Source organism: Ornithorhynchus anatinus, chromosome 1, assembly GCF_004115215.2.
Source record: "Ornithorhynchus anatinus isolate Pmale09 chromosome 1, mOrnAna1.pri.v4, whole genome shotgun sequence".
Taxonomy (NCBI): domain Eukaryota; kingdom Metazoa; phylum Chordata; class Mammalia; order Monotremata; family Ornithorhynchidae; genus Ornithorhynchus; species Ornithorhynchus anatinus.
In genome coordinates this window covers 179,235,348-179,246,392 of record NC_041728.1, presented here as the reverse complement: position 1 = coordinate 179,246,392, position 11,045 = coordinate 179,235,348, and the positions used below count along the sequence as shown (strand labels likewise).

General features: G+C 48.1%; 1 long non-coding RNA gene across 1 annotated transcript; it reads left to right on the top strand.

The window, feature by feature from the left end:
* Window positions 1-4,131: 4,131 nt before the first annotated feature.
* Window positions 4,132-4,826, top strand: LOC103166267. The gene is made up of 2 exons (XR_484795.4): window positions 4,132-4,413; window positions 4,514-4,826. It is a non-coding gene; the product is annotated as an uncharacterized LOC103166267 (long non-coding RNA).
* The last annotated feature ends 6,219 nt before the right edge of the window (window positions 4,827-11,045 follow it).

Here is an 11,045-nt window from a genome sequence, read left to right as displayed (position 1 = left end):
TCAGGTTGTCCCACGTGGGGCTCACAGTCTTCATCCCCATTTAACAGATGAGGTCACTGAGGCACAGAGAAGTTAAGTGACTTGCCTAAAGTCACACAGCTGGCAAGCGGCCGAAGCAGAATTTGAACCCATGACCTCTGACTCCCAAGCCCGTACTCTTTCCGCTGAGCCACACTGCTCTTCATAGCAAGTCTTCCAAACAATCTCTGGCATATTTCTTGACTACTAGTTCCTTTATTATTTATTATAGATCTCCGGAGAGAAAATTTTTCAAGTAATTCAATCTTCTTTCCATCCACTATAAATGGGCTCGTTACGCGCCAAGCACTGAGAGAGACACCCAACAATCTGATCAGACACTATCCTTCCTCCCCGCCCAGGGGCTCACAATCTAAATGGAAAGACGACACTACCAGGCCCGGAGAGGTTAAGTGACTCACCCAAGGTCACCCGGCATGAATGAAGGAATGAATGAATATCGGGCACTTTCTGTGTGCCGAGCACTGTCTAGGTGCTTGGGAGAGTATGATAGACCGTAAGCTCCTTGTGGGCAGCAGAGATCTCTATCAACTCTGTTATATAATAATGTTGGTATTTGTTAAGCGCTTACTATGTGCAGAGCACTGTTCTAAGCGCTGGGGGAGATACAGGGTAATCAGGTTGTCCCCCTGAGGCTCACAGGCTTCATTCCCATTTTACAGATGAGGGAACTGAGGCACAGAGAAGTGAAGTGACTTGCCCACAGTCACCCAGCTGACAAGGGGCAGAACCAGGATTTGAACCCATGACCTCTGACTCTCAAGCCCGGGCTCTTTCCACTGAGCCACGCTGTTTCTCTAAGAAGCAGCTGTTAGGTGACACCCAAGTGCTTAGTACGGTGCTCTGCACAGAGGAAGTGCTATTTAATAAATACCATCGACTGATTCATTCATCCAGTTGTATTTATTGAGCGCTTCCTGTGTGCCAAGCACTGTACTAAGCACTTGGGAGAGCACAACATAACAATAAACAGACAAATTCCTTGACCACAATGAGCTTATAGTCTAGGGGGGGCACAGACATTAATATAAACAAATAAAATGAGAGTTCTGGACACAAGTGCTGTGGGGCTGGGAACGGGGAATGAATAAAGGGAGCGAGTCAATAAAACACTTCAATAAAACCTTTCCAGGGCCAGCAAAGCGTTGCCCAGGTTTCCGGTCTTCGATCCGTTAACTCTCTCGTGCTTCCAAACCCGAGGGGCGGCTCCATGGCGTCCACTATAGCGCCGAGGCCGCTCCTTACCAGATGGAGTTTAATCGCACTGGAAAAGGGAGCCTCCCCTCCCTCCAGCCCCTGGATCCCAACACCCGAAGAGAAGTTCAAGTTCTTCGTGGGGGGGAACGTGTCTATCCCCTCTGCTGTACTGGACAGAGAGACTGGGCGGCCTAGAGAAGCAGTGCGGATTAGCGGAAAGGGCCCCGGCTTGGAAGTCAGGGGTCGTGGGTTCTAATGCCGACTCGGCCATTTTTCATTCATTCATTCATTCAATAGTATTTATTGAGCTCTTATGTGCAGAGCACTGTACTAAGTGCTTGGAATGTACAAATCGGTACATTTGTCAGCTGGGTGACCCTGTGTGCCTCAGTTACCTCACCTGTAAAATAGAAATTAAGACTGGGAACCCCACATGGGACAAACTGATTACCTTGTATCTACTCCAGTGCTTAGAATAGTGCTTGGCACGTAGTAAGCACTTAACAAATACCGTCATTATTATTATTATTAGTGGGTAGAGCCTGGGCCTGGGAGTCTGAAGGACCGGAGTTCTTATTCCAGCTCTGCCACTTGCCTGCTGTGTGACCCTGGGCTAGTTGCTTCATTTCTCTGGGTCTCAGTTCCCTCATCTGGAAAATGCGGATGAAGACAGTGAGCCTCATGTGGGACAAGGGCTGCGTCCAACCCAATTTGTTTGGATCCACCCCAGCGCTTAGTACAGTGCCTGGCACATACACTTAACAAATACCATAATTATCATTATTATTATTATTTTGTAGCCTAGAGAAGAAAAGGCTGGAGAGGGAATTGGAGGGATAAGGCACCCTTGACTATAATAATAATGATGGTATTTGATAAGCGCTTACTATGTGGCAGACACTGTACTAAGCGCTGGACTGTAGCAGAAGAGAATGAGGGCAGACACTAAGAAGAACTCCCTGAGCTAGGGGACGATTAAAAACCAGGTAGGACTCATCTCGGAAGGCCGGAACAGCTGTGGGTTCGCCTGGAGGCGGGGGACTGGACCAGATGACTTAATAATAATAAAAATAACGATGGTGTTTGTTAAGCGCTTACTATGTGTCTAGCACTGTTCTAAGCACTGGGGTGGATATCAGCTAACCAGGTTGGACACAGTCCCTGTCCCACATGGGGCTCACCGTCTCAATCCCCATTTTCCAGATGAGGGAAATGAGGCCCAGAGAAGTGAGGTGACTTGCCCAAGGTCACACAGCAGACAAGTGGAGGAGCCAGGATTAGGACACATGGCCTTCTGACTCCCAGGCCAGGGTCCTATCCACTACACCATGCTACACCCTGACACCTTTAACCCCCTTCAATCAACCAATCACTCAATGGCATTTATTGAGTGCTTTCTGTGTGCAGAGCACTGTACTAAGCGCTCCGGAGAGGACATTACAACAGAGTTGGTAGGCCCGTTCCCTGCCCACAGCGAGATTACAGTCTAGAGGGAGAGGCAGACATTTAAATAAATAAATCAATTACAGATACTGACACAAGTGCTATAGGGATGAGGGAGTGGGGAAGTCAATATAATAATGTTGGTATTTGTTAAGCGCTTACTATGTGCAGAGCACTGTTCTAAGCGCTGGGGTAGATACAGGATAATCAGGTTGTCCCACGTGAGGCTCACAGTTAATCCCCATTTTACAGATAAGGGAACTGAGGCACAGGGAAGTGAAGTGACTTGCCCATAGTCATACAGCTGACAAGGGGCAGAGCCGGGATTCGAACCCATGAACTCTGACTCCCAAGCGCGGACTCTTTCCACTGAGCCACGCTGCTTCTCCACAATATGCCAAGGCTTCACATGGGACATGGAGTCCGTCCAACTCAATTACCTGGTATCTACCCCAGTGCTTAGAACAGTGCTTGGCACATAGTAAGCACTCAATAAATGCAACTGCATGAATAAATATGATTGACTGACTAGATAGAGCTGTGGGAGCAGCATGGCTTAGTGGAAAGAGCGACTTGGGAGTCAGAGGTCATGGGTTCTAATCACAGCTCCACCACTTATCAGCTGTGTGACTTTGGGAATTAAGACTGTGAGCCCCACAACCTGATTACCTTGTATCTACTCCACGCTTAGAACAGTGCTTGGCACCTAGTAAGCGCTTAACAAATACCATCATCATCATCATCATCATCATCATAGAGCCCAGGCCTGAGTCAGTAGGCGCTGGGTTCTAATTCCGGCTCCTCCACCTGTCTGCAGTATGACCTTGGGCAAGTTACTTCATTTCTCTGGGCCTCAGTTACGTCGTCTGTAAAATGGGGGTGAAGACTGTGAGCCCCACTGGGGGGGTTAGGGACTGTGTCCCATCTGATTAACTTGAATCTGAACCAGTGCTTAGAGCAGTGCCTGGCACGTAGTAAGCGGTCAATAAATATGACTGACTGAATAGAGTGTGAGCCTGGGAGTCAGAAGGACCTGGGTTCTAATCCCGGCTCCTCCACGTGTCTGCTGTGTGACCTTGGGTGAGTCGCCCCACTTCTCTGGACCTCATTTCCCTCATCTGGAAAATGGGGATGGAGACCGTGAGCCCCACATGGGACAGGGACCGCGTCCAACGTGATTTGCTTGTATCCACCCCAGTGCTTCGAACGGTGCTTGGCACGCAGTAAGCGCTTAACGAGTACCATCGTTATTATGATTATCAAATACCGGGGGGGAGCTTTGAGGCCCTACCTTGTGCCCTGCGATGACCCCATCGTTTTCCAGCAGTGGGGAGGACGAGGGGGCGGAACAGAGGAGGGCCCTGACCTCACAAGAGGTCGGCCTGGTCATTCGGGCCGGGGCCGGGGGGGGAGGCGGCTCCGGCTGGACCCCATAAATAGGGGAGGCAGCCCCCCGGCCTCCAGGTTTCTGGCCCTGCCAGCCCAGACAACACCAGGGCCCCTCCGTAGGCTCGGCTCCTCGTCCTCCCCTTCCCTCCCCTCTCTCCCCCGCGGCCGCCGCCGGGAATGACCTTCTATCTGCCGGCCCTCTGAAACGCCAGCCGAACCACCGCCACCGCAGGACGATGGCCAGGTCCAACAAGTCCAGCAGGAAGAGCTGCAAGCGCCAGAAGCCACCCAGTCGCCGAAACATCAAGCAGGGCAAGCCGTGCCGGAAGATGAGGAAGAGGAAGGGTGAGTTTCCCTGTAGGGGGGCTCTCGGCTGACCCCAAGTCTTCTGGGACCGGGCCCGGTGGACCTCTCCCGACCCACCTCCTTTCTCTGCCTCTTCCAGGGTACGTCCGGGTCTGCACCACCTACTACTACCGGAAGAGATGAGCTTCCTCTGGGTCAGCCTACACCTTCCCACCCGGGCAGTGTCCCCAGGGTGCGGAGCGGGGGGAGGTCTGCCTTGCCCCCCACCGAACACCGACCTCCCCCCGTCGCCCGCCATCCTCCACCGTGGCCACCAGCTTCTGGGGAACCAGTTCCATCCTACCAAGATTCGAGCAAGATCCACCGGCCGCAGATAGAGACGGGATAAGATCTTGGAGCCTCCCCCTACCCTTAGACAAATGCCAGACTTCTCAATAAATCCCTAAAAGGCAGTTCTGGGCCTCTTCTTCTTTTCTGGACTCCGGTGGGCCTCTGGGATACGGGGCGGGGAGGGAAATCCTCGGTCAGGACCCTCTTGGGGACACTAAAATAACCACGGGGGTCCCTAATATGCACCGAGAGCCAGGGAGCCGAACCACTTCCCTCAGATTCATTCATTCATACGTTCAATTGTATTTATTGAGCGCTTACTGTGTGCAGAGTACTGTACTAAGCGCTTGGAAAGTACAATTCAGCAATAAAGAGAGACAATCCCTGTCCACACTGGGCTTGCAGTCTAGAATTGGGGGGAGACAGACATCAAAACAAGTAAACACACATCAGTAGAAATATTCGCTGGGAGGGGAAAACAGACGTGTTCTTTGCCATCCAAGAACTAATGATCTGCCGTGGGGAAACCACCCGAAAACATTCAGTCTACTGGAAAGTCCTGACCTTTCTTCCCACACAACATCTCTTCGATCTTCCACTCCCTACCTCGTTATCAGTGCCGGACCTAGCTTGGGGGGACCAGACTGAGGCATGGGCCTCCTTGGCCACCTCCCCGCCTCCGGCCTCGGCCCTTCCACTTCCCGGTCCACACTGCCGCTCCTGCCCAGATCTTCCTGAAGAATCACTGTACTGAGCGCTTGGGAGGGTCCAACAGAGTTAACAGATGCAATCCCTATTCTCAAGGAGCTGACAGTCTACTGTGTGCAGAGCACTGGACTGAACGCTTGGGAGAGGACTGTCTCCCCCCTTCTAGACTGTGAGACCGTTGGGTAGAGTTCGTCTCTATTTGTTGCCAAATTGTACTTTCCAAGCGCTTAGTACAGTGCTCTGCACACAGTAAAGTGCTCAATAAATACGATTGAATGAATGAATGAATTAATTAATTAATTATCCCTGCCTTCAAGAGCTGACAGCCTACTGGGTGCAGAACACTGTATTGGATACTTGGGAGTCCAATGCAATGGCGATCTTCCTAATTTCTCTGTGAGCCCAAGGTGGGACTTGATAATGCTGTATCAACCTTATGCTTAATATAGTGCTTGGAATCAAAGAAGGATTCAGTACTACAGTTATTATTATTATTATAAAGCAGAAGCAGCATAGCCCAGTGGATACAGTACGGGCTTAGGAGTCAGGACTTCGGTTCTAATCCCAGCTCCTCTACTTGTCCACAGCACTTGTGTATATATGTACATATTTATAATTATAATTCTATTTATTTTTATGAAAGATGTCTACACATCTGTAATTCAATTTATTTATAATGATGCTCCTGATGCCTGTTTACTTGTTTTGATGTCGGTCTCCCTGCTTCTAGACTGTGAGCCTGTTGTGGACAGGGATTGTCTCTATTTGTGGCTGAATTGTACTTCCCAAGTGCTTAGTACAGTGCTCTGCACACAGTAAGCGCTTAATAAATATGATTGAATGAATGAATGAATGTTGTGTAACATTGGGCAAATTACTTCACTTCTCTGGGCCTCAGTTACCTCATCTGTAAAATGGGGATTAACTGAGCCTCACGTGGGACAACCTGATTACCCTGTATCTCCCCCAGCGCTTAGAACAGTGCTCTGCACATAGTAAGCGCTTAACAAATACCAACATTATTATTATCCTCTCCCTCCTCATTTTCATCATCCTCTCCCTCGTCCTGATCCTCTTCCTCCTCCACCTTCTCAATTCCCTCCCATTGCTTCCTTCTCTCTTCTTTCTCCTCCTGCTCCTCCTTCCCCTCCCCACCCCCAGATCCTTCCCCTTCTGTCCCATCCTCTCTGGTTCTCAACCCACAACAGAGGCCTCACACCCTCAGGTTAACCTCCCTCAAAATGGCGGACGCCTTCTCCTCCCTCAGGCGCCCTTGGGGCAGGGCGGGGCATGGGGGCGGAACTTCTGTCCCCATCCCGCCCCGTGATTGGCTGAGTTCCACAGGTGTCGGCACCTGATAGGCTCCCGCTCCCCCGCAGTTTCAACGCTTTAGTCTCTCCTCAGGGACGTGGGCTTTCATTTATTCATTCAATAGTATTTATTGAGCGCTTACTATGTGCAGAGCACTGGACTAAGCGCTTGGAACATGCAATTGGCCAACAGATAGAGACAATCCCTGCCCAATGACGGGCTTACAGTCTAATGGGGGGAGACAGACAAAAACAAAACAACATAATCACGATAAATAGAATCAAGGGGCTTCTCCTTCCCCCACTCCATCTCCTCTGAGGGTTCATGCAGTAGTATTTATTGAGCGCTTACTATGTGCAGAGCACTGTACTAAGCGCTTGGAATGTACAATAGGGCGACAAATAGAGACAATCCCTGCCCAATGATGGGCTCACAGTCTAATCGGGGGAGACAGATGGCAGAGCAAAACAGAACAAAACAAAAACAAGACAACATAATCACGATAAACAGAATCAAGGGGATGTACACCTCATTAACAAAATAAATAGGTTGGGGCCTCAGAACTGTACTGGACTTTCCCCAGTGGAGTCCAGTGCTCTGCACACAGTGGCTACCCAGAGAAGCAGTGTGGCTCAGTGGAAAGAGCCCGGGCTTGGGAGTCAGAGGTCATGGGTTCTAATCCCCGCTCCGCCACTTTGGGCAAGTCCCTTCACTTCTCTGTGCCTCAGTTACCACATCTGTAATATGGCTATTCATAATCATAATAATAATTTGGTATTTGTTAAGTGCTTACTATGTGCCAAGCACTGTTCATTCATTCATTCAATAGTATTTATTGAGCGCTTACTATGTGCAGAGCACTGTACTAAGCGCTTGGAATGTACAAATCGGTAACAGATAGAGACAGTCCCTGCCCTCTGATGGGCTTACAGTCTAATCGGGGGAGACAGATGGCAGAGCAAAACAGAACAAAACAAAAACAAGACAACATAATCACGATAAACAGAATCAAGGGGATGTACACCTCATTAACAAAATAAATAGGTTGGGGCCTCAGAACTGTACTGGACTTTCCCCAGTGGAGTCCAGTGCTCTGCACACAGTGGCTACCCAGAGAAGCAGTGTGGCTCAGTGGAAAGAGCCCGGGCTTGGGAGTCAGAGATCATGGGTTCTAATCCCCGCTCCGCCACTTTGGGCAAGTCCCTTCACTTCTCTGTGCCTCAGTTACCACATCTGTAATATGGCTATTCATAATCATAATAATAATTTGGTATTTGTTAAGTGCTTACTATGTGCCAAGCACTGTTCATTCATTCATTCAATAGTATTTATTGAGCGCTTACTATGTGCAGAGCACTGTACTAAGCGCTTGGAATGTACAAATCGGTAACAGATAGAGACAGTCCCTGCCCTCTGATGGGCTTACAGTCTAATCGGGGGAGGCGGACAGACAAGGAGAATAGCAATAAATAGAATCAAGGGGAAGAACATCTCATTAAAACAATAGCAAATAAATAGAATCAAGGTGCTGTACATCTCATTAACAAAATAAATAGGGTAATGTTTCTGTTCTAAGCGCTGGGTAGATACAAGGTCATCAGCTTGTCCCACGTGGGCTCCCAGTCTTAATCCGCCATTGTACAGATGCGGTAACTGAGGCACAGAGAAGTGAAGTGACTTGCCCAAAGCTGATAAGTGGTGGAGACGGGATTAGAACCCACGACCTCTAAATCCCAAGCCCGGGCTTCTTCCACTGAACCACAGTGTGTGGGACAATCTGATCACCTTGTATCCCACCTACCACTTAAAGCAGTGCTTTGCACAGAGTAAGTGCTTAACAAATACCATTATTAATTAATTAATACATCTATTACCTTTTTTATGGTATTTGTTAAGCGTTTAATACATTCCGGGTACTGTACTAATCACTGGGGTAGATACAAGTTAATCAAGTTGGACCCAATCCCTGGCCCACATGAGGCTCAGTCTTAATCCCCATTTTACGGATGAGGTCACTGAGGCTCAGAGAAGTGAAGTGATTTGCTTAAGGTCAACATAGCAGAGACTGTGAGCCCATTGTTGGGTAGGGATTGTCTCTGTTGCTGAATTGAACCTTCCAAGTGCTTAGTACTGTGCTCTGCACACAGTAAGCGCTCAGTAAATACAACTGAATGAATGAATGAAAGTGGTGGAGCAGGGATTAATAATAATAATGTTGGTATTTGTTAAGTGCTTACTATGTGCAGAGCACTGTTCTAAGCGCTGGGGTAGATACAGGGTAATCAGGTTGTCCCACGTGAGGCTCACACCCTTCCGAGTCCCAGAACGATGCTCTATCCACTAGGCCACATAAGCTCGCTGTGACCAGGGAACCCGTCCCCCAACTCTGTTGTATTGTACTTTCCCAAGCGCTTAGTAGAGTGCTCTGCACAGAGCAGGCACCCAATAAATGCCTTCGATTGAGTGATCGATAGAATTAAGTGTTTACTCTGGGCCGAGCACTGTGCTAAACACTGGGGTTGACATAAAATAATCAGATCAGAAACAGTCCCTGTACTACGTAAGGTTCATGACCCCTGAGATAGGAAGAGCACACGTTTTATACCTAATGTACATGATAAGGAAACCGAGGGTTCAGAGAGGTTAAATGATTTGCCCAAGGTGACACAGCAGTCAAGTGAGAGAGCTAAAATTTATATATTTCTACTAGGTCATACTGCCTCCCTACCTACTAGTTGATAAGTGCTGAGTTAAACACAAAATAATCAGATCAGACTGTGACCAACCCAATTATCTTGTATCTATGCCAGCACTTAGTACACTGCCTGGTACCTAGTAGGCGCTTAACAAATGCCATAAAAAAATAAATAAAATAAAATAAAAAAAACCGTGATCCCTCTCCCTCCTGTGATTCTTGACTTCAGAGATAGGGAGAGCAGGTGTTTATGCTCTTTGCAAGTGATAAGGAAACTGAGGACTCAGAGAGGTTAAGCGACTTGCCCAAGGTCACCCGGCAGGCAAGTGGCAGAGCCAGAATCAATAGCTGACTCCCAGTCCTGTGCTCTTTCCACTAGGCCACACTGCCTCCCACCTACTGTGTGCTAAGCGCTGAGGTAAACACAAGATAATCAGATCAGACACACTCTCTGCCCCTTCTGGAATTCATGACCTCAGAGATGGGGAGGGCAGATGTTTGTGCCCATTGCACGCAATAAGGGAAACTGAGGGCTCAGAGAGGCTGAGTGACTTGCCCAAGGTCACCCAGAAGATCACCCAGAGATTGGATTTCCTGCCTGTCAATCCCAGTCCATTGCTCTGCTTTTTCTCCCCCTCTAAACTGCCATCTCCCTGTGCACAGGGAACGTTTCTACCGACTCTGTAGTATTGTATTCTCCCAAGCGCTTAGTATAGTGTTCTGAACACAGTAAGCACCCAATAAATACCATTGAGTGATTGATTGAATGATTACTCTCCCTCTGGCCTGGCATGCCCTCCCTCTCCATATCCAAAAGACTCCCTGCTTACAAAGCCTTACTGAAGGCCCATCTCCTCCAAGAAGCCTTCCCTGACTAAGCCCTCTTTTCCTCTATTCCCACTCCCTCCTGTGCCACCCCTAACTTGCTCCCTTTATTCATCCCCCTCCCAGCCCTACAGCACTTTATTTCCATATCTGTAATTTTATTTATGTATAATAATGTCTGTCTCGAAGACCATGTGGGCAGGGAATGTGTCTGTTTACCGTTGCATCATATTCTCCCAAGTGCTTAGTACAGTGCTCAGCACACAGTAAGCACTCAATAAATAATGACTTTGAGCCCTGTGTAGGACAGGAACTGTGTCCAAACCTGATTAGCTGGTATCTACCCTAGTGTTTAATAAAGTACCTGGCACATAGTAAGCCATTAACAAATACCATTAAAAAAAAGTGGTCTGCATGCAGTAAGCACTCATTTAATATAATTTATTGAGTGATTTCTCATCAATTACCTCAGTTTATTGTCACAACCTCCCTCTCTTTGGAGAGAGAGGTAATCATTCCCATTTTACAGATGATGGAACTGAGACCCAATGAGACCTAGACTGAAAACTCGTTGTGGAAAGGGAATGCGTCTGTTTTATTGTTGTATTGTACTTTCCCAAGCATCTAGTACAGTGCTCTGCACACAGTAAGCACTCAATAAATACAATTGAATGAATTAATTAATTAACAAACTTACCTAAGGTCACACATAAAGCTAGCAGCAAAGCAGAGACTTGAACTTGGGTCTCCTCACCCCAAAGCCTCTTTTATGTATGTAACTATATATCTGTAATTTATCTAA